Below are 26,614 nucleotides of genomic sequence, written 5' to 3'. Positions count from 1 at the left end.
AGGACTACTGTAGTTGGGTCCTCTAGCATCTGTAGAAGAGGAGTGGAGGGGTCTGCTGCAGGCTAAGGTGAGGGTATGTTTACCACTGGTGTAGAAGGCTCTGAAGTAGTCTCAAGGGATCGCTCAGGAGTGGTAGCAGCTACCTGTCTCACCTGTGTTTCCTCTTCCTCTTCTCCTATATCAAATGGCTCTGGGATGGTGGCCTCAGATGACTCATCCTTTATATGCTGAGGTACCTGGGCTGTGGGACCTTCGTCTTCCTTATGAAGAGAAGGTTGGGTCCCGGGCCAGGCTACCATCTCATTAAACTGCTCTGCTATGGGAATAGAGTCTGGAGGTGCCATCATCTATAAACATTGTAGTAAAATTGTGAATGTATTGGTCATCAAAGGCCTATAAATAGGTGACTTGGGCACGAATTTTAGAGAGAGAGTTTTGCTGGTCCAAAATGTCTTATCCTCTCAAAAGAAAATGAGAGAGATTCCAAGAGAACTTCATTGTCAAATGCTCTCTCAAAGAACTCTTGGGCAAGCACTTGCACATCCATTAAGAGTTCATCCATGGATCTTCATTGTAATATTCTTCTCTTGAAGAGATAATTCTTCTTCCATTCTTCTTATTCAATGAGATTGGTTAAGAGATTGTGAGTCTCTTGTTGTAAAGCATCTGAACACAAGGGATGGGTTGTCCCTTTGTGGTTCAGACTTTGTAATGGATTTTACAAAGATAGTGGAAATCTCAAGTGGGTTGCTTGAGTACTGGATGTAGGCACGGGAAGTGGCCGAACCAGTATAAAATTGTGTTTGCATTCTCTCTTCCCTTATCTCATTTATGTTATTGCAATCAATTTTGCCTTGCATGTTTATAGAACATTATTAAATTGATTGTTGTTGCTTCTTCTGCATTCTAAGCTTATCCCTCTTAAGATTATTGAGGCCACAAGGTCCAACAAAAATGATTTGTCCTTGATGAATGCTTTGGAGCATGGCTTCAAAGTGTTGAGAATTTGTCTGAGCTGGAACAGAAGGGGTTGCTGAAGTGGATGCTGGAGTAGGAGCTGCAGAAGTAGAAGGAAGCTCGGCTGGCCTTGCCCTTGCCCTCCTAGCCCCTCGGATAGAGACTGCTAGATCCTCGGGGTTCCAACAATTCTTCCTGATGTAGACCAGGTTAATGATCGGGCTCAGGCACTTGAAGGTAATGCTGTCAGAGACAACCCATCTGGCTCTGCATAATACGGTGATTAGAGCAGGGAACCCAAGTCTAGATGTGTTAGACTGGGCTGTAGATGTCATCTGGTCAGAGATCAGTGCTCCTATGTTCATATCCAAGTGAGAGACTAGGCCAAAGATCAGCCTAGCTCTATCAACTGTCAAATCAGAGGTATGTGATATGGGGGCCATGTTGGAGTATGAGAGGACACTCCACACCTGAGCTAGTGTAGTCAGATTCTTTTTGAGAATCTTCCCAAGTTGGCCTTCAGAGTTCAAAATGAACCCTCGGCCAGGTATGCATAAGGAAGCCTCTATCTCTCTGAAGTATGTAGGCAACCTGCAGTATCTGGAGTAGGCGGGTAAAGTCTCTCCCTCAACTAATACCACAGGTGTCTCCAGGAATGTGTTGAGACTGTTAGCATCAATTTTCACCAAATGACCTTTGACTCTGGATTGCTTTGGTGGACAGTCCTCAGAATTGTATAAATTTGCATAGCACTCTTTCACCAAAGCCAGGTCTATGCTCCCATTGGCTAAAAGGGTGAGGCATTTATGGAAATTACACCTCTCCAGCTCGGCCTTAAAGTCATCTAGCTCAGTGTGATATAGCTCTACTTTCCTTTCAGGTAAAATGTTTCTTCCCAGAACATTATCAGTGTATCTGGTCCAAGCATCTAATGAAGCGAATCTCCTTGTGTCATATTGAGATTTGGGCCTTGTACCAATGCTCTTTCTCTTTCTAGAAGCCATCTGTAGATAGAGGAACCAAACAATTAATCAGGACATAGTTATTCAAAATTTTAAAGACTGAAAAATAAAATTGAAAAAGACACTGGCCGCTTAGTGAGACATGGTCCGTTTAGCGGGCCTTTGTAAAAAAAAAAGCACTATCGCTTAGCGACATGTGGAGCCGCTGAGCGGCACCAACTCTTCAAAAAGTTCACTAAGTGTTGGCAGCTTAGTGAGTAAAGCTTGCTTAGCTCAGCGGATGCCACAACCAAACTCGCTTGGCTCAGGGAAGCTCGGCTTAGCGCGCGACTATCAACAAAAAAAATTTGATTAAGTTACCTGGGCTTAGCGATTCAGCCTCGCTTAGCCACAGGTAATTCAGCAAAAGGATGAGTGTTCATCCTCAAAAGATGAACTCGCTTAGCGCGGTAAGCGCGCTTAGCGAGTTCTTCAGAGAAACACTTACATACAATGAGTATTGATGAAATCGCTTAGCGTAGCATGCTTGCTTAGCGAGTTCATCACGTTTTCCAGAAAATGCAGAAAACACGGCTCGTTTTCTTGTACTTTTCAAGCCTCTAAAAGGCATATCAGACATGCAATGTGTGCCTCATACTCAATTCAATATACAAGCATGTATAGCCCTAATCTTAAACTAATTCTAACAAAACATAAAAACCCCAAAAATCTAAAGCTACAGTTAAAGTCTTCTATCCTAAAGTTAAGACAAGAAAAAGAGAAAAAGAATCAAGGAACTTACTTGGATGGTGTATGATTGATGCTTCAAAGTCGAAAATACATAAAGAAAGCACAGACGCAAAATGTGCAAATTTTTGGAGAGAGAGAATGCAGAGACGAAGTTTTCGGAATCTGGCTATTGTGAGTGTAACTGCTGTTACACTCACTTAAGCAGTTTTTCAATACTTTCGCTTAGTGGACCGCTGCGCTAAGCGAGCAAGAGAGACGTTTGGTTTCTCAACAAGGCTCACTTAGCGGACCTGTGCACTTAGCCGACGTTTCAAATTCAAAATCAGTTTTTTTTTAACAGAGACTTGGCTTAGCGTGAGCATATGTCCGCTTAGCGAGGTCTGTAGATTAGAAAAGCTGCAACTCTCGCTAAGCCAAGCTCTGGCCAGCTTAGCTAAAATGATGCATCTTAAGTATAGAGGAGCATGCACTTAGCTGAGAGGGACTCGCTTAGCGCTCATATTGCCGCAATGAATCTCGCTTAGCTGCCATGATTGGCGCTTAGCGTCATGGACCACAATGATGGCCGTAAGGAATTGCGCTTGGCGACAATAGTTCAGGCTTAGCCACGGATAAGCTGTCGCTTAGCGATTAGGCTGAAGCTTAGTTGAATTCAGATCGAATTGAAGTTAGCTTAGCTCAACCTTGGCCAGCTTAGCGGACTAAATCATCCTCAGATGCAAGGGTTGGGCGCTAAGCGCAAGCCTCGCACTAAGCGCATCTCAAAAAGAAAGAAAATCACGCGAGAGAAATGATGTGTAAAAACAAGTAGAGAACACGTTGGTCTTCCTAATAGGTGCATGATGCTAAAAAGATATTCTCTATCTAACAATGCTCATGTGTTCTTATGGTATCTTCTGAGATACTAAATCCCGATTCCTCATGATAGTTTAGCCTAGTCCTGATCAAGCCTCGTCCACAGATTCCTCTTGTAAGACTGATCGAGGTCGTACCCGAATCAAATAAACATTAAAATGTAGTAACTAGGAAGTGATCCTAGGTCGTTTCCCAACAAGCAATGATAAACCAAATGTTCATAATATACTTGCAATAACAATAACAATTGGGGGGGTTGTGTTTGTTTTGTGAATTTAAGAACAAGCAGATTGGAATACGAAATTAATAATAGTAAAAATGTGTTGTTTCCTCTGATTCAGAAGCCATTCTCTTATCCTAGGTTATGAGGATTTCACCCCTGGCAGTTAACCACTTAATCCAACCCTAATTTAATTTACTAAGCGAAAATCAACTTAGGGCTGCCAATGTGTGATTAAGCAACACATACATCAATTAACCCCTTGTTCATTAAGGACGAACACAATTTAAGCACAAAGGCAATTAATTGAACACGAAGCGCGCACAGATTAACAGAACGCATGTGGGTTAATTGGTGAAGGGAAAACCGATAGGAGAGCAACATTAAAAACAGAACCTCAAAGAGAATTACGCTTCATCCTCAGAGGGAAACAACACTAGGAATTTAGCCTTCCATAAGCTCAACAAAAGCAGAAACGTAAATGAAGCTAAAGGCAGAAAACATAATTGAAAGCAGAAGAAGGAACAAAAAAACGAAATTGCAATTGAAAGCTGAAAAATGGAAAATGCCTTAACGTGAACAGTAATCCAAAGCTAAAAACGTAAAAACCTATGCTCTGAATAATGGAATAACAGAATAGTCCCCTTACACGAATCCCAAGGATGCCATTTATAAGGGTCACTCAAAGTCACTGGGCCCTATTACATTATTCTGGCCCAAAACGGAATAAACACTGAACAACATAAATAAAATTGCAATCTCCTAATTAGAATTTAACTAAGGTAAACGTTGCTTTATTTGCCCTCTTTAAGTCCACAAGCAAAATTCGGATTAAGCTCAAAGCTTCATTAATTCCGGAAATTAGATTAAAAACATCAAATTAGCTTAATGAGCCCAAATAATAAAACAACCTAATTAATTTGACAATTAAGACTAATCAGTAATTAAAAGGGTGCACAAAGGTTTAAGAAATAGGAGAAAATAATGGAACATCAAAATCCCCCATACTTAGCCTTTTGCACTCCTGGGCAAAATGAAACATAGAACAAAATCAAAGGATATCAAAGAGAGACAAACAAAAACATTTACATATTTCTCAATGAACATCAGGGAATGAAAGGAATGGGTAACATCTAACATGAAGAGATCCAAAGAGTCAAGATATTCGTGAAAATCATCCAAGCAACCCAATCATGGCAAAATAGTTAATCAGCTCAAGAATGAAAAGTGATAAAGCCTCACAAGATATACACTCTATCTCTCAAGTGTCTAGGTTACTATTTACCCTCAAAGCACCCATGAAAACTAACACCATATAAACTTGGCAAGATTCTAAAATTAACAATCAACCCATAAACACAAGCACATGAGGATCAAAAGGTCTTTTAAGGTTGTAATGGGGCCAAGGACAAGGTAGAGAAAAATATGGAATAAGTAGCTAAATCCCAAAGGAATAGAGAAGCAATGGGGAATAAGTGGAAATTAAGCACAAGTAGTAAACCCAAACCCTCTAATATCAACAAAATCAACCAAGGCTTCGACCCAAATCAAGTCCTCAAAACAAGACCTTATTTATTCAACTTCACTACTTTTTTTTTTGAACAAAATGAAGTACGAATTTGCAGCAGTTGAAAGTATTTTGATTTTTTGAAGATTAAAGCAAGAACTAGGCAATATATATAAACATTAAGCATGGCCAAAAATCATATCTTCCAATGAAACATACACCTCACACTTATTCCCAAAACAATTCCAAAGCTCCAAAATTCCTTAAGGGTAAGGTGATATCATGGTTTTTCACTTAAGGCTTGTAGTGAGCTTCAAAACAAGGAAAGGGAAACATAGGCTCAAAGGGCTATCAAAGGGATTAATTCAAGGTAAGTCCATTTGGCTAGAGGCTTATAAGAATAAAATTGCCTTAATCATTTCCAAATATGCACGTGAATTAGGAAGCATCAACAAGAATCAAGCCAAGGCTATTGTGCATGCAATCAATGGGGCAAAACACACCAAATGATTATGATGATGGCTCAAATTCTCACAAAGGTAAACTTTTCACTTCCAAATTGAGCTTTCAAAACTATCATGACATGTAGAGGGAAAATAAGGATTTCAAATCACAAAATGTCAAAAGACTTTTATTTTCGAAATAATTAGCCATTACTTGAACATAACCTATAATTCAAAGAAAAACATGCAATGTCGTACATGCAAACAGAATTGACCTAAAATATTAAACTAGAAACCCAACAAAACTAACAAAATTAACAAATTAACACAACTAACAAAATTAACAAAACCAACAAAACTAGCAAAACCAAAGAACACTCCCCCCATACTTAAACAACACATTGTCCTCAATGTAGCACAATTAAAATATTAAAAGCAATTAAACAATCAAATAGAATCGGACAAATATAATAAAAGCAAAGAAGGAGATAGGAAAAGAAGAACTCCCTAAGTCATGGTGGAGGAAGAGTAGGGTGGAGTAAGGAAGTCTCTTCCACCACTACGTCCACTAAAGAAGGGTTTGTGAGGAATGGCTTAAGTCGGTGTCCATTGACCTTGAAGCTCTTGTTTGTGGAGTCGCTTTTGATCTCAACTGTACTATAAGGAAAAACATTAGTAACAACAAAAGGACCAATCCACTTAGACCTCAACTTACCACTCATGAGTCCAAGCCTAGAATTATACAATAACACTTTTTGCCCAACCATGAAGTCCTTCTTAATTATCATGCTATCATGGAACTTCTTGGTCTTTTCTTTGTAGAACTTGTCATTCTTGTAGGCTTCTAGGCGGATCTCATCTAACTCACTCAGTTGCAACTTTCTTTCCTCACCAGCTTGATCCATAGAGAACTTGCAGGTCTTCACTGCCTAGTATGCTTTGTGCTCTATCTCTACTAGAAGATGACATGCCTTTCCAAAGGCAACCCGATAAGGAGACATTCCTATGGGTGCTTTGTAGGCATTCCAAAGAGCATCATCAAACCTGGTACTCCAATCTTTCCTGCTTAACTGCACAATCTTCTCTAAAATTCTCTTGATCTCCCTGTTAGAAATTTCTGCCTGTCCATTGGTTTAGGGGTGGTATGGTGTGGATACCCTGTGTACAACCGTGTACTTTTTAAGCAAGGCATGCATTGATTTGTTGAAAAAATGGGTTCCTTGATCACTAACGATTGCTTTATGTACTCCAAACCTGTAAAACAGATTAGATCTGACAAAATCTGCAACAACCTTAGCATCATTAGTTCTAATGGGCTTGGCTTCCACCCATTTTGAAACATAATCAACTGCAAGGAGAATGTAAACATAACCAAAAGAGATAGGAAAAGGGCCCATGAAATCTATGCCCCAGACATCAAACACCTCACAGAATAGCATAGGTTGCTGAGGCATTTGTTGTCGCCATATAAGTGCACTTCCTGCTCTCTGACACTGCTCACAAGTGCTACAGATCTTCCACACATCTTTAAAGATGGTGGGCCAATAAAAGCCGTAGTCAAGCCCTTTGCGAGTTGTCCTTTGAACTCCCAGATGACCTCCCGGTGCGGAAGAATGACAGAACTGCAGGACTGAGTTAGTCTCATGATCTGGAATGCATCGTCTAATGACCTGATCACTGCACAATTTCCACAAATAGGGGTCATCCCAAATAAAATGCTTAGCATCACTTTTAATTTTGTCTTTTTGAGCCTTAGATGCTATTGGAGGAAAAACATAAGCAACTAAATAATTGACAATGTTAGCAAACCAGGGAGTAGAAAGAGAATCAGAAATACTATACAGTATATACAAATGATCATCCGGGAAATCATCCCGAATGGGTGAATCCTCATTAGACACACGTTCGATCGACTCAAATGATCAGCAACTAAATTTTGTGCTCCGTTCCTATCACGGATCTCCAAGTCAAACTCTTGGAGCTAGAGCATCCATCGGATCAACCTAAGCTTTGAATTAGCCTTCTTCAACAAGTACTTTAGAGCTGCATGGTCAGTATAAACAATAATGCGAGTACCAAGCAAATAAGAACGAATTTTTTCAAGAGCAAAAACTATGGCTAGTAGCTCTTTCTCAATAGTAGTATAATTCGCTTGGGCAGCATCTAAAGTCCTAGAAGCATAATATATCACCTTGGGCAATTTATCAATTTTCTGAGCAAGGACAGCCCACAATGCATAATTTGATGCATCACACATAAGCTCAAAAGGGGTTGTCCAGTCGGGTGCTTGGATGATGGGGGTGGTAGTCAGTGCTCTTTTGAGGCAATCAAAAGCCTTTTTGCATTTATCATTAAAGTCAAACTCCACCTCCTTTTGAAACAAGTTGGATAGTGGAAGGGCTACCTTGCTAAAATCTAATAGAATCCTACATGACTAAGAAAAGATCGCACCTCTCGCACGCAAGAGGGGTAAGGCAATTGTGAAATAACAGAAATTTTTGCAGGATCTACTTCAATGCCCTTATTGGAAATAATGTGTCCTAAAACTATAACTTGCTCAACCATAAAATGACATTTTTCAAAATTTAGAACAAGGTTAGTTTCAGTGCATCTATTCAAAACCTTTTCCAGACTATCCAAACAAATATCAAAAGAGGATCCATATACAGTGAAATCATCCATAAACACCTCTATGCAATTTTCTAAAAAATCATTGAAAATACTGATCATGCACTGCTGGAAGGTACCATGGGCATTGCATAGGCCGAAAGACATCCTCCTATAGGCAAAAGTGTCGAAGGGGCAGGTGAATATGGTTTTTTCCTGATCCTCAGGAGCAATAGTGATTTGCATATAACCAGAAAAACCATCAAGGAAACAGTAGTGAGATTTACCAGCCAGGCGTTCAAGCATCTGGTCAATGAATGGCAGGGGAAAATGGTCCTTTTTGGTAACATGGTTCAGCCTCCTATAGTCGATGCAAACTCTCCAACTATTCTGCACCCGAGTAGGAATCAGCTCCTCCTTCTCATTTTTTATCACGGTGAGGCCGGTTTTCTTCGGGACTACCTGGACGGGACTCACCCATTGGCTGTCGGAGATAGGATAAATGATTCCAACTTGCAAAATCTTGGTTACCTCCTTCTTCACTACATCAAGAATCACCGGGTTTAGTCTTCTCTGTGGTTGTCTTACTAGTTTAGCCTCATCCTCTAAATTTATCCGATGCATACATGTGGATGGGCTAATACCAAGAATGTCCGCCAGGGTCCAGCCTATAGCCTTCTTATGCTTCTTGAGAACTGATAACAGCCTCTTGCTCATCAACAAGGGAGGCAGATATAATCACTAGAAAACTTTTGCTATCATCCAAGTAAGCATATTTTAAATTTGATGGCAGAGACTTCAATTCTGGTGGGGGCGGCTGGATAGTGGTAGAAAGAGATGGTTTCTCAGCCCATACCTCATAAAGAAAGTTAGAGGTATATGTACTTCCTGAAACATGGTTAGTTCTATCTGACTCTAGAAAATCAATCTTAAGAGGTAAAACATCACTAGACGTGTAATCAATATCAAATTCAGATTCACTCTAAGCATCAAATTCAGACATATGATCAAGTACAAATTCAGATTCAATGCATGAAGAGTAACAGGCATACAGATTATAATGAAGATCAGTCATGTATTCATCAACAATATGGTCAATTATTTCATCATGAAATACAAAAAGATCTTTAGGTGGGTGTTTCATAGCATCAAGAATATTAAAATGAACAGTTATATCACCAAACTCCATAGATAGTGTGCCTGCATATACATCTATCTTAGTTCTAGCAGTTTTCATAAAAGGTCTGCCTAGAATGATGGGAACTGATCCTTGAGAAAATCCCTCCTCCATATTCAAAATATAAAAATCAACAGGGAAAATCAGTTCACCAACTCTAACTAAGACATCCTCTATGAAACCAGCATGATAGGCAACACTTCTATTAGCTAAATGAATCACCACATCAGTTGACTGCAAAGGACCAAGAGATAGAGAATTAAAAATAGATAGAGGCGTAACACTAACAGAAGCTCCTAAATCTAGCATGGCATTGTCAAAATTACTATTCCCTATGATACAAGGTATAGAGAATGTACCTGGATCTTTACATTTTTCAGGAATTTGGGGAACAGATTTACCAATCAATGCGGAGACATTTCTGCCCATACTAATTCTTTCACTTCCTTTAAGCTTCCGCTTATGAGTGCACAACTTTTTCAGGAATTTAGCATATCTTGGAATTTGCTTTATTGCATCCAGCAGAGGTATATTTACCTCTACTTTTCTAAATGTTTCCAAGATCTCCTTCTCTGCCTCTTCCATCTTTTTGTTGGAAATTGCTCTTGGAGGGAATGGAAGAGGGATATGCTGCTTCTGTAAATCAGAATTACCAGTGGAAGATTCACCAGCATAGAAATTGTTAGGTAACTTACTCTTTAAATTTTTGTTATCATCTTTCTCTGGAGTAGAGTGAAGTTGGGCAGGTTCATTTGTGGATGAGGAAGATGTTGCTGGTTGAGGTTCTTGACATTGCTTTTCCGACCTCAATGTAATGGCACTCACATTTTTGGGATTCTGGACAGATTGAGAAGGTAATCTGTCAGAATTCTGGGACTGTTGTTGATTTAACTGTGTAGCCAATTGTCCCATCTGATTAGTTAAGCTCTGAATGGAGGCTCTGGTCTCTTGTTGAAACTGCATGTTTTGCAAAGTCATTTGCCTCACAAGTTCTTCAAGGGAAGGTTGTGAAGGAGCCTCAACCGTTTGTTGTTTCTGGGGGTGTTGTTGTTGTTGTTGCTGCTGGATTGGTGGAGGAATGTATGGTCAGCTTGGGCCAGCAGCATTCTAAAAATAAGGTTGTTGTTGTTGTTGTTGCTGTTGTGAAGGATTCGACCTTCTAAGGTTGGGATGATTCCTCCACCCGAGATTGTACCTGTTGCTGGAGAGGTCATAATTGTTTTGTTGTGGCTGATTTTGCTGAGGTTGAGGAGGTCTATTGTAAATATTTGCAGCATAAGCTTCAGGCTGCTCAATTGCTCCAGGTTGCTGCATAGAAGAGCAAAGGTCTGTATGGTGGTTGATAGAGGAGCATAAACCACAGAGTCTTGTGACAGGTACAGACTTTTGATTCAAGGCCAGCTGGGTTACCAGGTAAACCAAGGCATCTAGTTTACCCTCAAGCTTCTTAGTTTCAGATGATGAAGATGAATTCGTGGCTACTTCATGCACTCCTCTAATGACAATAGCATCATTTCTAGCACTAAACTGTTGGGAGTTGGAAGCCATCTTCTCAATTAAATTCCTGGCTTCAGCAGGGGTCATGTCTCCAAGGGCTCTGCCACTGGCAGCATCTCAGGCGGTTAAACCTTTGATACTTTGTGAATGGGGATACAAAAGAATTCTCAGGCGGTTAGTCCTTTGAACACTTTTGTATAAGGGAAAGGGAAGAATCAAAAGAATTCTCAGATTGTGTCGTTTTGAATTCTTTGACATGGGAGAAAGGAGACACAAAAGAATTCAGGCGGTTACTCCTTTGTTCTTTTGGAAAAGGGAGAAGAGAGACACAAAAAGAATTCAGGCGGTTAGTCCTTGGCAAATTCTTTTTGGCAAAGGGAGAAGAGATGAAAAGAATGAATAGCACAAGTTTTCAAGGTTTAGAAAACCAGAAAACTTTGGAAAGCTTTTGGCACAAAGAAGAAGAAGAAGTTCAAAGAGATTCAAAGATTGAAAAGGATTGTATTGTAAAGGTTGTTCAAGATACTAGAAATGCAAAACAAAGCCTTGCTTTTATAGACTCTTCATGTCTGGTCAAGACAACCATTAGAAGAGTTATGACTTTTAGAAAAACTTAAAAACTAATTTGAAAAAGTCAAAAACCATTTGAAGAGTTACATCTTTTGATTTATTCAGAAACAATCACTGGTAATCGATTACCAAATTAGTGTAATCGATTACACAAAGCTTTTATGTGAAAGGATGTGACTCTTTACATTTGAATTTGAATTTCAACGTTCAAAGGCACTGGTAATCGATTACCAAAACAATGTAATCGATTACAGCTTTTTGAAATCAATTGGAACGTTGTAAATTCATTTGAAAACTTTTTGAAAAACATTTTGCTACTAGTAATTGATTACAACAATCTGGTAATCGATTACCAGAGAGTAAAAACTCTTTGGTAAACATGTTTTTTGAAAAATCCATGTGCTACTCAGTTTTTGAAAAATCCTTTTCATACTTATCTTGATTAAGTCTTCTCTTGGGTCTTGAATCTTGATCTTGATTCTTGGAAGCTTGAACCTTGAATCTTGATTCTTGATTCTTGATTCTTGATTCTTGAAATCAACTCTCCTCTTGAATCTTAAATTGTTCTTCACCTTTCCTCTTGAATCTTGAAGTGTTGTTCTTGATTCTATCTTGAACATCTTGAGCTCATTCTTTGATTGACCTTTTAGCTTTTTGTCATCACCTTTGTCATCATCTTTGTTATCATCAAAACATCTTTGAATCAATATTGATTCATCATGAAGCTTTGCTTCTACATCTCTTGCATCTCTGGCCGAATCTTCTTGAAGTCTTCTATCCAATGCCCTTGCAAGGTAGGATTGCATCATTCCCTCCCCCTTGAAAAGGATTTGACCTCAAATCCTAAGGTTCTTGAAACTCTGGGCTTTTTTCCTCAACACCTGTAAAAAGAACAAAAACATATGTATTAGTGGTGTTTGGTATGTTGAAGTAAGGTAAGGTCTGAAAACCCATTTCCTGGGCTTCTTCCCATGAAGGAACATGGTTCCTAACCAACTCAATGAGTGATGCTACAAGTATAGAAAAATATGGGACAAACCTTTTGTAAAAGTTTGTTAAGTCATGGAAGCCCCAGATTTTTCTTACACTTGGTGGAGTGGGCCACTCAGGAATGACCTTTATTCTCTTAGGGTTCATGGGACCCCTTGATCACTATTTAAAAAATTAAGAAAAGTAATGCAATAGTAATGGAAGCTTGCTTGTGGAGCTTCTATGGAGGCTAGATATTTGAGCTTCAATGAGGTCCTTTAATGGTGATTTTCCACCATGGAGATGTAGCGGAAGACAAAGGAGAAGAGGTGAGAGGAGGCACCATCCATTAGGGAATAAGCCATGGAAGAAGGAGCTTCACCACCAAGATAAGCCTTGGATAAGAAGCTTGGAAGGATGCTTCAATGGAGGAAAAGAAAGAGAGAGGGAGGGAGCACGAAATTGAAGGAATAAAAGAGGGAGAGAAGTGGAACTTTGAAGTATTTCTCACAAGACTCTCATTCATCAAAGTTACCACAAGTGTTACACATGCTTCTATTTATAGACTAGGTAGCTTCCTTGAGAAGCTTCTTTGAGAAAACTTCCTTGAGAAGCTAGAGCTTAGCTACACACACCCATAAAAAAACTAAGCTCACCTCCTTGAGAAGCTTCCTTGAGAAGCTAGAGCTAAGCCACACACACCCCTCTAATAACTAAGCTCACCTCCTTGAGAAGAGAAGCTAGAGCTTAGCTACACACCCCTATAATAGCTAAGCTCACCCCAATGACAAAATACATGAAAATACAAAAAAAACGTCCCTACTACAAAGGCTACTCAAAATGCCCTGAAATACAAGGCTAAAACCCTATACTACTAGAATGGCCAAAATACAAGGCCCAAAAGAAGGAAAAAACCTATTCTAATATTTACAAAGAAGAGTGGATCCAACCTTGACCCATGGGCTGAAAAATCTACCCTAAGGTTCATGAGAACCCTAAGGCCATCTTTAGTAGCTCTAGCCCAAGCCTCTTGGAGTCTTCTATCCAATACCCTTGGGGGGTAGGATTGCATCATCCCCTCCATCTTGGAAAGGATTTGACTTCAAATCCTGAGGTTCTTCATACTCTGGGCTCCTTCCCTTGACACCTGTAAAAAGAATAAAAACATATGTATTAGTGGTGTTGGGTATGTTAGAGTAGGGTAAGGTCTGAAAACCCATTTCCTGGGCATCTTCCCATGAAGGAACATGGTTCCTCACCAACTCAATGAGTGGTGCTACAAGTATAGAAAAATATGGGACAAACCTTTTGTAAAAGTTTGTTAAGTCATGGAAGCCCCAAATTTTTCTTATACTTGGTGGAGTGGGCCACTCAGGAATGACCTTTATTCTCTTAGGGTTCAAGGGAACCCCTTGATCACTATTTGAAAAATTAAGAAAAGTAATGCAATAAAACATACCTTTTTCTGTATTTTCATATTGATTATTCCTACCAAAAAGTATGACAAACCTAAGGTGTCCCATATGAGTACCTAAGTTTGTATTGAAACTAAAAATAAGAACAAAACTACCTAATGGGTCCCTATGTACACACACCATGAAGATGTTGGGTGCACGAGTGATTTTACAAAAGAGGGTTGCACCATTCAAAACATTCATCATACCACCTATTTTAGGGACTTGGTGCCTAATAATACCTATTTTGGGCCCCAACAAAGCACAAGGATTTAAGCTCTTGCAAACCAAATCCTCATCCAAAAACTTCTTTACTTGAGGAATAAACTCAAGCCCAAGAGGTGTGGCAATGCTAGCAAGTGTCTTTTTACAAAAGAGAAAATGTGGAGGTTGTCTAAGAGGGAAAGTTTCTTTAATGTTTGTCTTTATTGTAAAATGAGTTTCCTTCTTAGCTAAACTCTTGGAGGAGACACTTACCTCCTTACACTTCTCTTTAACCACTAATGGTTGTCCTTCTTCTTGGGGGTAGATTTCTTCACTAGATTTTTCCTCTTTTGCTTCTTCACTTTCACTAGAGGAAGGTGAAGTAGTAGCCTCGTCTTGGCTACTATAAATGTCTTGGCCCCTCATAATCATGGTTTTTGTGGTGGGGCATTGAGAAGTAATGTGTCCTCTTCCAAGACATTTAAAGCACTTTATAGAGCTAGTTTTCTCTTGCATACTAGCCTTAGGGGCTTGCTTTTTCTATTGTCTTCCCCTTATCATCTTTGGGCTTAGAAGGTGTCACAAGATGCCTTGACCTTGGTCTTTCTTTAGATAAGAGTAAGAGCCATAAGATTTTGAAGTAGACTTCCTTTTAAGTTGTTGCTCTACCCTTATTTCCCAATCTAAGTTAGCCTCTACATTGTCCTTCCCATGGAAGTATGGGAGGTTAATGTTAGCCTCTTGAGGCTTTCTTTCCTTTTCTCTTCTATGGGAGTGAGGTCTAAGATGTGACCTATGCCTTTCTTCGTAATAGTCACGAAGTTCTTCACTTAGGCTCTTGCAAGAGTTATGACTACTATAGGAGGCATGTTTTTCTCTTTTCATTTCTTTCATTATTTTTCTTCTTTCTTCCTCTCTTATTTTCTTTCTTTCATCTTGACTTCTTTCTTCCACTTTTTTTTCCTTTTTCTTTTCTCTCTTGTTTTTCTTTCCATAACTTGAGGGAACTCAACTCATCTAAGATTCTAGATAAAAGGTCTTTATGACTAGTACCCTCGCCATTAACACTAGATGAATGATGACTCATGTTGGTTCCTAAGTTTTGGTTCTTTCTTGTTCGAGGTTTGAAAACAAGAGGTAAAAGAAACTATGGTTGAAAGTAGCCAAAATAAACACTAAAAAAGGTGTGAAAGATAAGGTAAAAAACTAATTGGTAAAAGGAAAGCTATCTAGGCGGTTTGACAATGGAAGGTAAAGGAAATAAGCTATGAAAGTAAGCAAAAAATGTAAACTAGGCGAATCCTAAGAGTGTTTGGATGACCACATTCAAGGTTCCCAACAAAACACTCACTATCCTAAGGAAAAATTGATTCATGATGAATCAAGATTGATTCAAGGAGTTTTGATGATAACAAAGATGATGAGAAAAAGCTCAAAAGTCAAGATCACTTCATGATAACAAAGATGATGACATTCAAGAATGAGTTCAAGATTGAGTCAAGAACACTTCAAGGATCAAGAGGAAATTTGATTTCAAGATTCAAGATTCAAGAATAATCAAGATCAAGATTCAAGACTCAAAGATTCAAGAATCAAGAGAAGACTTAATCAAGATAAGTATTAAAAAGTTTTTCAAAACATTGAGTAGCACAAGTTTTCACAAAATCATTACCAAAGAGTTTTACTCTCTGGTAATCAATTACCAGATTATAGTAATCGATTACCAGTGGTTTTAAACGTTAAGATTTTCAAAATTCAAAATGAAGAGTCACATCTGTTGATGTGTAATTGATTACACCTTTATGGTAATCGATTACCAGTGACTGTTTTCAAAAAATTCATTTCCAAAAGTCACATTTCTTCAAGTAACTTTTTTATGAAGATTCTTTCAAAAGTCATATCTTTTTAAGTGATTAGTTTTAAAGGAATTGCCAAGAGTTACAAGTTTTGACTTCAGTCATCAACAAACTATAAATATGTGACCTTGGCATGAAACATTTTAATTATCTCATTCAGATCTATCATCTCTTTCAACCATTCTATCTTTCAATCTATCTTTCAATATCTTCTTTCATTTCTTTCAAAACTTTCTTATTCCATCTTCTCTTCATCTTTCTAAAAGTTTTTGTTCAAAACTTTTTCTTCCAAGAAAAGTTCTTTGTTCAAAAACTTGTGTTATTCGTCTTTTTCATTCCCTTCTCCCTTTGCCAAAAAGAATTCGCTAAGGACTAACCGCCTGAATTCTTTTTGTGTCTTTCTTCTCCCTTTTCCAAAAGAACGAAGGACTAACCGCCTGAATTCTTTTGTGTCTCCCTTCTCCCTTGTCAAAGAATTCAAAACGACACAGTCTAAGAATTCTTTTGATTCTTCCTTTTCCCATAAACAAAAGATTTCAAAGGACTAACCGCTATTCTTTTGTTTCCCCATTCACAAAGTTTCAAAGGACTAACCGCCTGAGAACTTTGTCTTAACACATTGGAGGGTACATCCTTTGTGGTACAAGTAGAGGGTACATCTACTTGGGTTGTTGATTGAGAACAAGAGAGGGTACATGTCTTATGGATCAGTTCTAGTGGAGGGTACATCCACTAGGTTGTTCAAAGAGAACAAGGGAGGGTACATCCCTTGTGGATCTTTGCTTGTAAAAGGATTTTTACAAGGTTGAAAAGAAATCTCAAGGATCGCAGGTCGCTTGGGGACTGGATGTAGGCACGGGTTGTTGTCGAACCAGTATAAAACTCTTGTGTGTTTGTCTCCTTCTTCTCTACTCTTTTAATTTCCATTGTGCACTTTAATTCTTGATTTTACTTTTGGTTAAGTTTCTTTTCTATTCTTTATTTTCTTAACAACATAGTAAAACCTAGGAAGGGTAATTTTTTAATTAGTAAAGGTCTAGTAATAATTAATTCAACCCCTCCTTCTTAATTATTCTGAGGCCACTTTGATGCAATCCTACTCCGCAAGGGCATTGGATAGAAAAACTCCAAGTAGATTGGGCCAGAGATGCAAGAGAAGGCCCTAGGGTTCTTATGAGCCTTAGGGTAGATTTCGGGCCCATGGGCTAAGTACGAGCCCGCTTATCTTTGTAAATATTAGATTAAGGTTTCATTATTTTTGGGCCTTGTATTTAGGGCTCCATAATGTAGGTAGGGTACCCTAGAAATATAGGATTTTTCAGCCCTTGTATTTTAGGGCACCTAGACTAGTTTTTGTATTAGGGGTAGTTTTGTAATTTCACATGCACTAAGTGGATATTTGATGTGTGTGGTTGGAAATAAATTTAATTGAATTGGTAGAAGCCCAATCCAATTAAATTTTAGAGGGGGAGGTGAGCATTTGCTTACTACACCCCATTGCCACATCATATAGTCACACTTTGTGCATGTCCTTCATGCTTTTCATGCCTCATGACACCTAAGCACACTTAGTGGAGAATCTTGGAATTGATCTTGGATTAGTGGGCTGAACCATAACTAAAATTCACTAATCATAATTAGTGAAATTTTGGCTCCAAAGTTTGGCTCCACAAATTCAATTTCAAATTCAAGTGAAATTTGAATTTCCCTCCAATTTTGTGTGACACTTAGGCTATAAATAGAGGTCATGTGTGTGCATTTTTTTCAAACTTTGATCATTTGAATATTAACTTCAGATTTCAGAGCTCCTTTTGAGCACAAAATTTCGTGCTCTTCTCTCCCTCTCCCTTCATTCATCTCCTTCTTCCTCCAAGCTCTTATCCATGGCCTCCTATGGTGGTGAGCTTCTTCTAGACTCATCTTCTCCTTGAAGTGGCGTCTCCTCTCTCTCTTCCTTCTCCATTCCGCTGCCATTTATCTTCCAAGAAGCAAAGGAATCCATTGATGAAGAAGATCCTAGGCCTACAAGCTCCAATGGAGCTTACATCACACTTGATCCAACACTTTTTATACTGGCTCACTCTCTATCATTAGAGAAGCTAATTTAGTTATCAAATTCAAAACAAGAATTATATTTTCACTATGCATAAAGAATCCTTACAAGCAATCACAACCAATCTATAGTTCCCACCTTGGAAAAAGAGACTTAGGCACCCAACACTAAGGTCCTTTGTGAATAAGAGCCTAAGAGAACCCTACTCTTAGCCCAAACTAGAAACACCTATTCTAGCATGCCCTAAGCGATTCATGCACAAACAAAAAGATGTGTAAAATCATACATGAAAACCAAGAGTAAAGATAGACACCACCTGATCAATCCTTTCCGCAAAACCTTGCTTGACTAGAGAGGTGTTCTTCTTGAACTCAAGAAATTAACACAACTCACTTATCACTAAATATCTTCACAATCAAAAGATTTAAAGGTGTGAGTTACTTCTTCAAAGCACTTTTCTTCTCTTCTTTCTTTAACTAATAACAACATGTAATCTTAGCTCATTCAGAGACTTATTGTGTTATTTTCGAGAGTGTTTTGGAGAGAACACGAGTTGGTTATCTATAGAGAAAAAAATTATAACCGCCTATAATCGAGTAAATCTACAAAGTAATCGATTAATTCAATGAAGTAATCGATTAGATTATCTTTTTAATCAATTAATGTGTTCTTCCAAACGCCTGGAAACAACTTAAGGACAATGTAATCGATTAGATACTCAAAGTAATCGATTAAAGTGTTTTTGTTCACATCTGAATCACTTATAGAAAGATAAGTAATTGATTATATCACATGATAATCGATTAAAGCAGAGACTCCTGAATAAATCAGTCATTGTCTAAAAAAATTGTGTATTCGATTACGATAAGGTTGTAATCGATTAAACCGATATGAGACATAACTCTGCAAGCTTTAGACAACTTGTGTAATAAATTACGATAAGGTTGTAATTGTTTAAAATAGAGAGTTTGCCTTTCGAAGAAACTTTTCTATATTAGAAATTTTTTTTCTCATTTACTCATGAGGATGTATGATGCATAAAAGATATGATATAGACTAATATGAAACATTGAATATAACAACCAATACAAATGCCACTTAAGGGAGTTGCGATGTAAAAGACAAAACATCTTCAAGCATTTCTTTAAGCTTCATGCTTTATTCTACATGTTGTTCTTGTTGCTCCCCCTATCTCTAACATCATGAAAGGGTGAAATATCCTATAGAACTAGTCCATATAGTTTGCTGCACACTGTCCATAAGCAATACATGTTTGTCCCACCGGTGCAAGGTATTCTGAAAACTGAAGGTATTTATTGTCAATCTCTTCTGTAGATAAGGATGGAGTAGTAGGATGTGGAGGAATGGTTTGGACATAACCAAATTCTTGCACTACCTTATCTGGTCGATCTATGACAATACATGAACCTCATCTGATATGTTCGAAAAATAACGAGATAAGCTCAAATTCTCTACATGAATGATGATCACCATAAGGAATCCAGCATGATATGTCGACACTGGTAATGCCTTCCTAAACTTCCATCGACAAGCACTTGGTTTCCTCTCATGATAATCCTCATTAGTAACAATGGAAGCAATGGTAGGTGTAACAACTTCCTTGTCGCTAGAATATCACTACTCTAAACCGCGTAAGTTTCAATTTTTAAGTGAAAACTCCATTAATTTGCTTGTGAAAAACAAAAGTAAGTTTTTTTCGCGATATATGTTCACCAAACAACGAACAAATACTTATATATATATATATATATATATATATATATATATATATATATATATATATATATATATATATATATATAGCTATAGTAACTCAGTACACATCAGTCACATGACTGAAAGTAAATTAGTTCATACATATAATTAAATATGTGATATAAATCCTCAATTCAAAAGAACTATAGAACCAGTTATGGAGGAGTTGATTAACAAACATAACTCTAACCAAACGACGACTTGGCAGATCCAACAAAAGAATCTCACTCCATGTAATCTACTGTTGTCCACCTACTCCACGAACGAAGGTTCGTGATCATCACAGGTACCAACCACACGGTACAAAATTGCAAGGTGAATTCATTACAAAAGAAACCAATGATTAGCAAATAACCATAATTAGCAAGAGAAAAAATAACAAGTACCATGCCCATACATAATTATCGATCAATACAACATACACTTAATAACTACTCATCAACTTTTCCACAATTCTAATAAATCATGCTCAGTATGATGCATGCACCTGACCTCAATTCTCAAATGCAATGTGGTACCATTCGTTAGAAAATAGTCTAAGCGTGTCCACACGACACTCTCACTTAGGAAAACTAGGCAGCAAGTGTTGAGGTCACCTTGTCGTGCACATGCAACTCCCCCCCCCCCCCCCCTCCCCATGGTGATCAGCCTGAGTCTCAAGGGAGTTCCAAGCCAAGTGACATGCCCCTAAGTACAAGTATTTCACTTTATGAGAAACTATAAGTACTTACTGACAAAGTTTATACTATTTCCATGCAATATGAAGTATGAAACATGTGCAAATGTTGTCGCCCTTCGATGCTAAGGGGCTTCTTCTACACCACCACTGACCCGTCTCCCTAAGGCTCTTCCTAATGCTCGACACAATCCTCTGGTTCTAACAGTAATCTACAAATTTAAACAGTAATAACAATTAATGTCATCGTTCAAATAATAGTCGGATTTCATAAACTAACTAACAAATTCACTAATAAATCTTCTAAAACCCTATTGTATCATACCATACTGTATATTTTAACAACGATAATACCAACATTTAAATTTAATTTTTAATTTTTTTTTATAAATTACTATTTAATAATTCGTAAATATATATTTAATTATTTTTAAATAACTATGTTAATACTTTTACATATTCATAAATCAATATAGAAATTCTTTTTCAAATTTTTATACTTCACATCACCAATTCTGGTAAAATAAAACAAATCATCAAAATATTAGTACAATTTTATTTTTTTATTTCTAATAAATGACTACTTCATTATTTTACAAATAAGTATTTTAATATTTTTAAATATTTATAAATAAAAGAAGAAAATATTTATTTTTATACTTCTAAACACTATTTATATAAATATTTAATATGATTAGTGTAATAATATTGATGTAAGTATATTAATAAAAAATATTTGTCATATACAATATTATCTTTTCTTGTTTAACTAAATTCTACAATATATTTTTATAAAAAAATTGGAATTTTTGTTATTTCACAATTTTATAATCAACTATTTTAAATATAAAATTAATTAAATTTTTTATTTTGAAAGTAGTTAAATAACAATAAAATTTATACATAGATTTTTAAATAAAATATTATTTATTAAATAAATAAATTACTAAAAACAACTTAAATAATTAAATAAACAAGTTTTTAAAATAAATTATCAAATAATACAAATAACAACAAAATTTTAAATTTATATTTATATAGAGAAATTATTGTAGACAGTAATAAAATGTAATTTTCAAGACATCAACGGTTGTTTAAATGACTGACTTCAACTGGAATTCATTTAGCAGTAGCCTTGGATTTACTTCCTTGAATATCCTTGAATCCCTTCAAAGCACTATTAAGAGAAACATGCATGCATATTGTGCAATTAAAGTATTGATGTCTTACAAATGATAAAGTAAATGTCTTACAAATTACAACTAACCCATTAACAATTCCTTTCAAGTAGTTGTCAGACTTATTGTGCAAGGAATATAATCAAATGACAACATTGTCCTTAAGACATATAACGACCATTTGCCAATGTGCATTGCATTGGAGAACATTAAGTTATTATAGTGCATACATTATTCAAATTGATTTGTTCAGTTTTACTTACCCATTCAAGTAGGCTCATAAGTAGACATCTTTCTTTGAATTTTGCATCCATTTCTTAATATAATCCTCAGATTCAAATTGTGATTGCTCAGATCTCTGTATGGATTCTAGCTCAAGGAATCCATACACAGAGTCATTCCCTGATCGCGGAATTAACTCATTCATATGCTTATTGTTGTGAAAATAAAGTAAATTATGCATCAATTTAAAATAATCAGTTATGTGATGAACTGTAATGAAAAATGGCTTACAAAATCCAAATTTGTATAATCAGTTATGTGATGAACTTCCTCAACACCGACCTTCACTTGATCATTGCTCAAAGAAACTTTATTGACGATTGTCAACTCTTCATAAACACTTCCAAGGGCAACCAGGTAGGGATGATTGTCATCAACATACAACCCACATTTGTTTGATTCACCCTTGTCTGGATCTTTCCTTGAGGGATCGATGCAACTTCCCTTTGTGCTGACATGGGTAGCAATAGGAGCAACTTTTTGCTTAGGAGGCAGTATGAGTCCTTGGGATTGCATCTGCAACAGCATCTGGGACTACATCTGGCTGAAGGACAACATTAGTTGTCAAGTCACTTTTTCTGTGATTGACTCCTCCAGTTGGTCCCTAATTTTTTGTGTCATCTGCTTCAACTCTTTGGGAGTGATGGACGTAGATGTGCAAAATGTAGCAACCCGCCTCGTTGCTACGATATCACCACTCTAAACCGCGAGAAATTTCAATTTTTACATGAAAACTCCGTTAATTTGCTTATAAAAATGAAAGTAATTTTTTTTCTCGATATACATTCACCAAACAACTCACCATTACATAAGTGAATACATACATACATATATATATATATATATATACATACATACATACATATATATATATATATATATATATATATAGGTATAGTAACTCAGTACACATCATTCACATAATGGAAAATAAATTTGTTCATACATATAATTAAATTTGTTATTTATATCCTCAATTCAACAAAAGGAATTATGTAACCAGCTATGGAGGAGTTGATTAACAAAACACAACTCTCTCCCAAAATAATCCCAACGTCATCACGTCGGCTTGGTGCCTCCACGGAAGAATCTCACTTCTCGTACCCTACTGCTGTCATTCTGCTTCCATGAACAAAGGTTCGCGATCATCACAGGTACCAACCACACGGTACAAAAATTGTGAGGGTGAGTTTATTATAAAAGAAATTAATACAAATATCAAATAACCATAATTAGTAAGAAAACATTAACAAATATCATAAGCTTACACAAACATTCACTAGTCCAACACACACTAAACAAATAGTCATCATTAGTCCACAGTTCCAATCAATCATGCTCCGTATGATGCATGCACCTGACCTCAACTCTCAAATGCAATGTGGTACCATCCCCAAGGAAATAGCCTAAGCGTGTCCACACGACACTCTCACTTAGGAAAACTAGGAAATAAGTGTCGAGGTCACCCTGTCGTGCATAGGCAACTCCCCTCCCATGGTGATCAGCCTGAGTCTCAAGGGAGTTCCAAACCAAGTAACATGCCCCCAAGTACAAGTATTCCTCCGCATGAGAAACTACAAGTACTTACTGACAAAGTTTATACTATTTACATGTCATATGAAGTATGAAACATGGGCACCATCAAATGCATTGACCGTGGATAATTAAAGGCTCTAAGCCATCCCCCTCTAGAGATGCTTAAAACTCTTTAACCACTATATTTCCCCCACCAGGGACAAGGTCACTGCACCCCCCCCCATGTACATACACAACATACAACATATGAAACATGGACATCATCAATGCACTGACCGTGGATAATTAAAGATTCTAAGCCATCCCCCTCCAGAGATGCTTCGAACTCTTTAACCACTCTATTTCCCCCTACTAGAGACATCCAACAAGGTCACTGCACCCCCCATGTACATACACATCACACAACGTATGAAGCATGGGCACCATCAATGCATTGACCGTGGATAATTAAATATTTTAAGCCACCCCCCCCCTCCAGAGATGCTTAAAACTCTTTAACCACTCTATTTCCCCCACCAGGGACATCCAACAAGGTCAATGCACCCCCCCCCCCCCATGTACATGCACAACATACATCATCATAGTGTATTTTTAACATCATCAACATTTCATCTCAATATCACTCTTAACATCAACATCATCTCATCTCAATGACATTATCAACAACAACAACATCATCTCATATTAACATAATCATCAATAACAACATCAACTCATATTGACATAATCATCAATAACGACATCATCTCATATCAATATCATCATAAACATCAACCTCATCTCATATAAATTAATGTCATCAATAGCAACATCAACAGTAAGTCACATTCCGCATATACATACATCTATAGTTCATGCCTGAGATTCACACTCCCCAGGTCTTCAGACCACACAAGTCTAATAAACAATAATGTTATCCATCAATAATAGATATATCGCATCCCATTAGTCAAAAACATTGTTTTCTTGAAAACCAGCATGCAACAGGGACAGGCATACATCCCCATAGTTAGGTTCCCTAACCCCAACTACGGTATTAAAAACTATAAACTATAATAAACTCCCCTCACCTGTCGTGAGCTCTCCTTCAGTTCCTCTTTGCGTCGCTCAAAGGTCTCTCTCGTTCACGCTTGTCAGTCCAAACACAAGGTTCTATATGTCAAATTGAAGGAAATTTAATATAGATTTTTGAAACAAGGTTAATGACAACATTCAGAGTCCAATACCCATGTCAAAACATAAAGGGCTGAGGGGTGTTTCGGACTTTACTAAAATGAGACATCATTTTGAAATTCCGCTCACACCAATGTGACTGGGGTTCAGTGAAAGTCACAAAAATAACATCAATATTATAAAAAGATAAATTTTACAATGTCTCATTTTCAAGAGTTTTTCAAAGGAAGTGTAAAAACACCCTATTAGACTACCTAACACACAAGAGACACTAAGAGGAACTCAAACTAACTAGGAGAAGGGCTCAGAAATGAAGATTACCTCAGAAAAGCTTTGAAAGGGAGGATTGGGGGAATTTTCTCCACAGAATCCTTGAGGAGGATTATGAGGATTCTGCTCTGATTAAGATGTTCCTCTTGGTGTGGGGGTTTGGCGGCAAGCAATGGTGGCTCGTGGTGGCCACCGGTGGTCGTGGGTGATGGAGAAGGAGGTGTTAGGGTTTGGGCGGCGTTTTGGAGAAGATGAGACTGAAAAATCATGTTTTTCATGCTGAGGAACGTATTTATAATCTACAAGTCTCGCTTAGCGAGCTCGTCTTGCTTAGCGGGAGTCCACTTTTCTCGCTCAACTTGCAAATTCTTGCTCAGCACAACTTCCTCTACACTATGGCTTGCTCAGCAGGTCAATTCTCGCTCAGCGTAATTCCCTCTCGGGTTGGAATTGTGCTTAGCGCGCCCTTCACGCTTAGTGTGACATCATAGTTGTTATTTTCAAAATCGCAACAGTCAGACTTGAGATTTCTTTTCAACCTTGTAAAAATCCTTTTACAAGCAAAGATCCACAAGGGATGTACCCTCCCTTGTTCTCTTTGAACAACCTAGGGGATGTACCCTCCACAAGAACTGATCCACAAGAGATGTACCCTCTCTTGTTCTCAGTCACAACAACCCAAGTAGATGTACCCTCTACTTGTACCACAAAGGATGTATCCTCCAATGTGTTAAGACAAAGTTCTTAGGTGGTTAGTCCTTTGAAACTTTGTGAAGGGGGAAACAAAAGAATTCTCAGGCGGTTAGTCCTTTGAAATTTTTTGTTTTAGGGAAAGGGAACAAACAAAAGAATTCTCAGACTGTACCATTTTGAATTCTTTGACAAGGGAGAAGGGAGACACAAAAGAATTCAAGCGGTTAGTCCTTTGTTCTTTTGGAAAAGGGAGAAGAGAGACACAAAAAGAATTCAGGCGATTAGTTCTTGGTGAATTCTTTTTGTCAAAGGGAGAAGGGAATGAAAAAGATGAATAGCACAAGTTTTGTTTTCAAGGTTTGAAAAACCAGAAAACTTTAGAAAGCTTTTGGCAAAAGAAGAAGAAGAAGAAGAAATTCAAGAAGATGTTCAAAGAGACTCAAGGGTTGTAAGGATTGAAATCAATGTATTTAGTGTATTGTAAAATGCAAGTTAAGGTCTTGCTTTTATAGACTCTTCATGTCTGGTCAAGAAAACCATTAAAAGAGTTATAACCTTTAGAAAAACTTGAAAACCATTGGAAGAGTTACATCTTTTGATTTTTGTTCAAAACTTATCACTGGTAATCGATTACCAAATCATTGTAATCGATTACACAAAGCATTTTTGTGAAAGGATGTGACTCTTCACATTTGAATTTGAATTTCAACGTTCAAACACACTGGTAACCGATTACCAAATCTTTGTAATCGATTACACCATTTTGAAATCAATTGGAACATTGTAAATTCATTTGAAAGCTTTTTGAAAACAATCTTTGCTACTGGTAATCGATTACAATAAACTGGTAATCGATTACCAGAGAGTAAAAACTCTTTGGTAAATGGTTTTGTGAAAGATTCATGTGCTACTCAATGTTTTGAAAAACTTTTCAGTACTTATCTTGATTGAGTCTTTTCTTGATTTTTGA

Source organism: Glycine soja, chromosome 14 (genome assembly GCF_004193775.1).
Source record: "Glycine soja cultivar W05 chromosome 14, ASM419377v2, whole genome shotgun sequence".
Taxonomy (NCBI): domain Eukaryota; kingdom Viridiplantae; phylum Streptophyta; class Magnoliopsida; order Fabales; family Fabaceae; genus Glycine; species Glycine soja.
Note: the sequence above shows the minus strand (reverse complement) of the source record.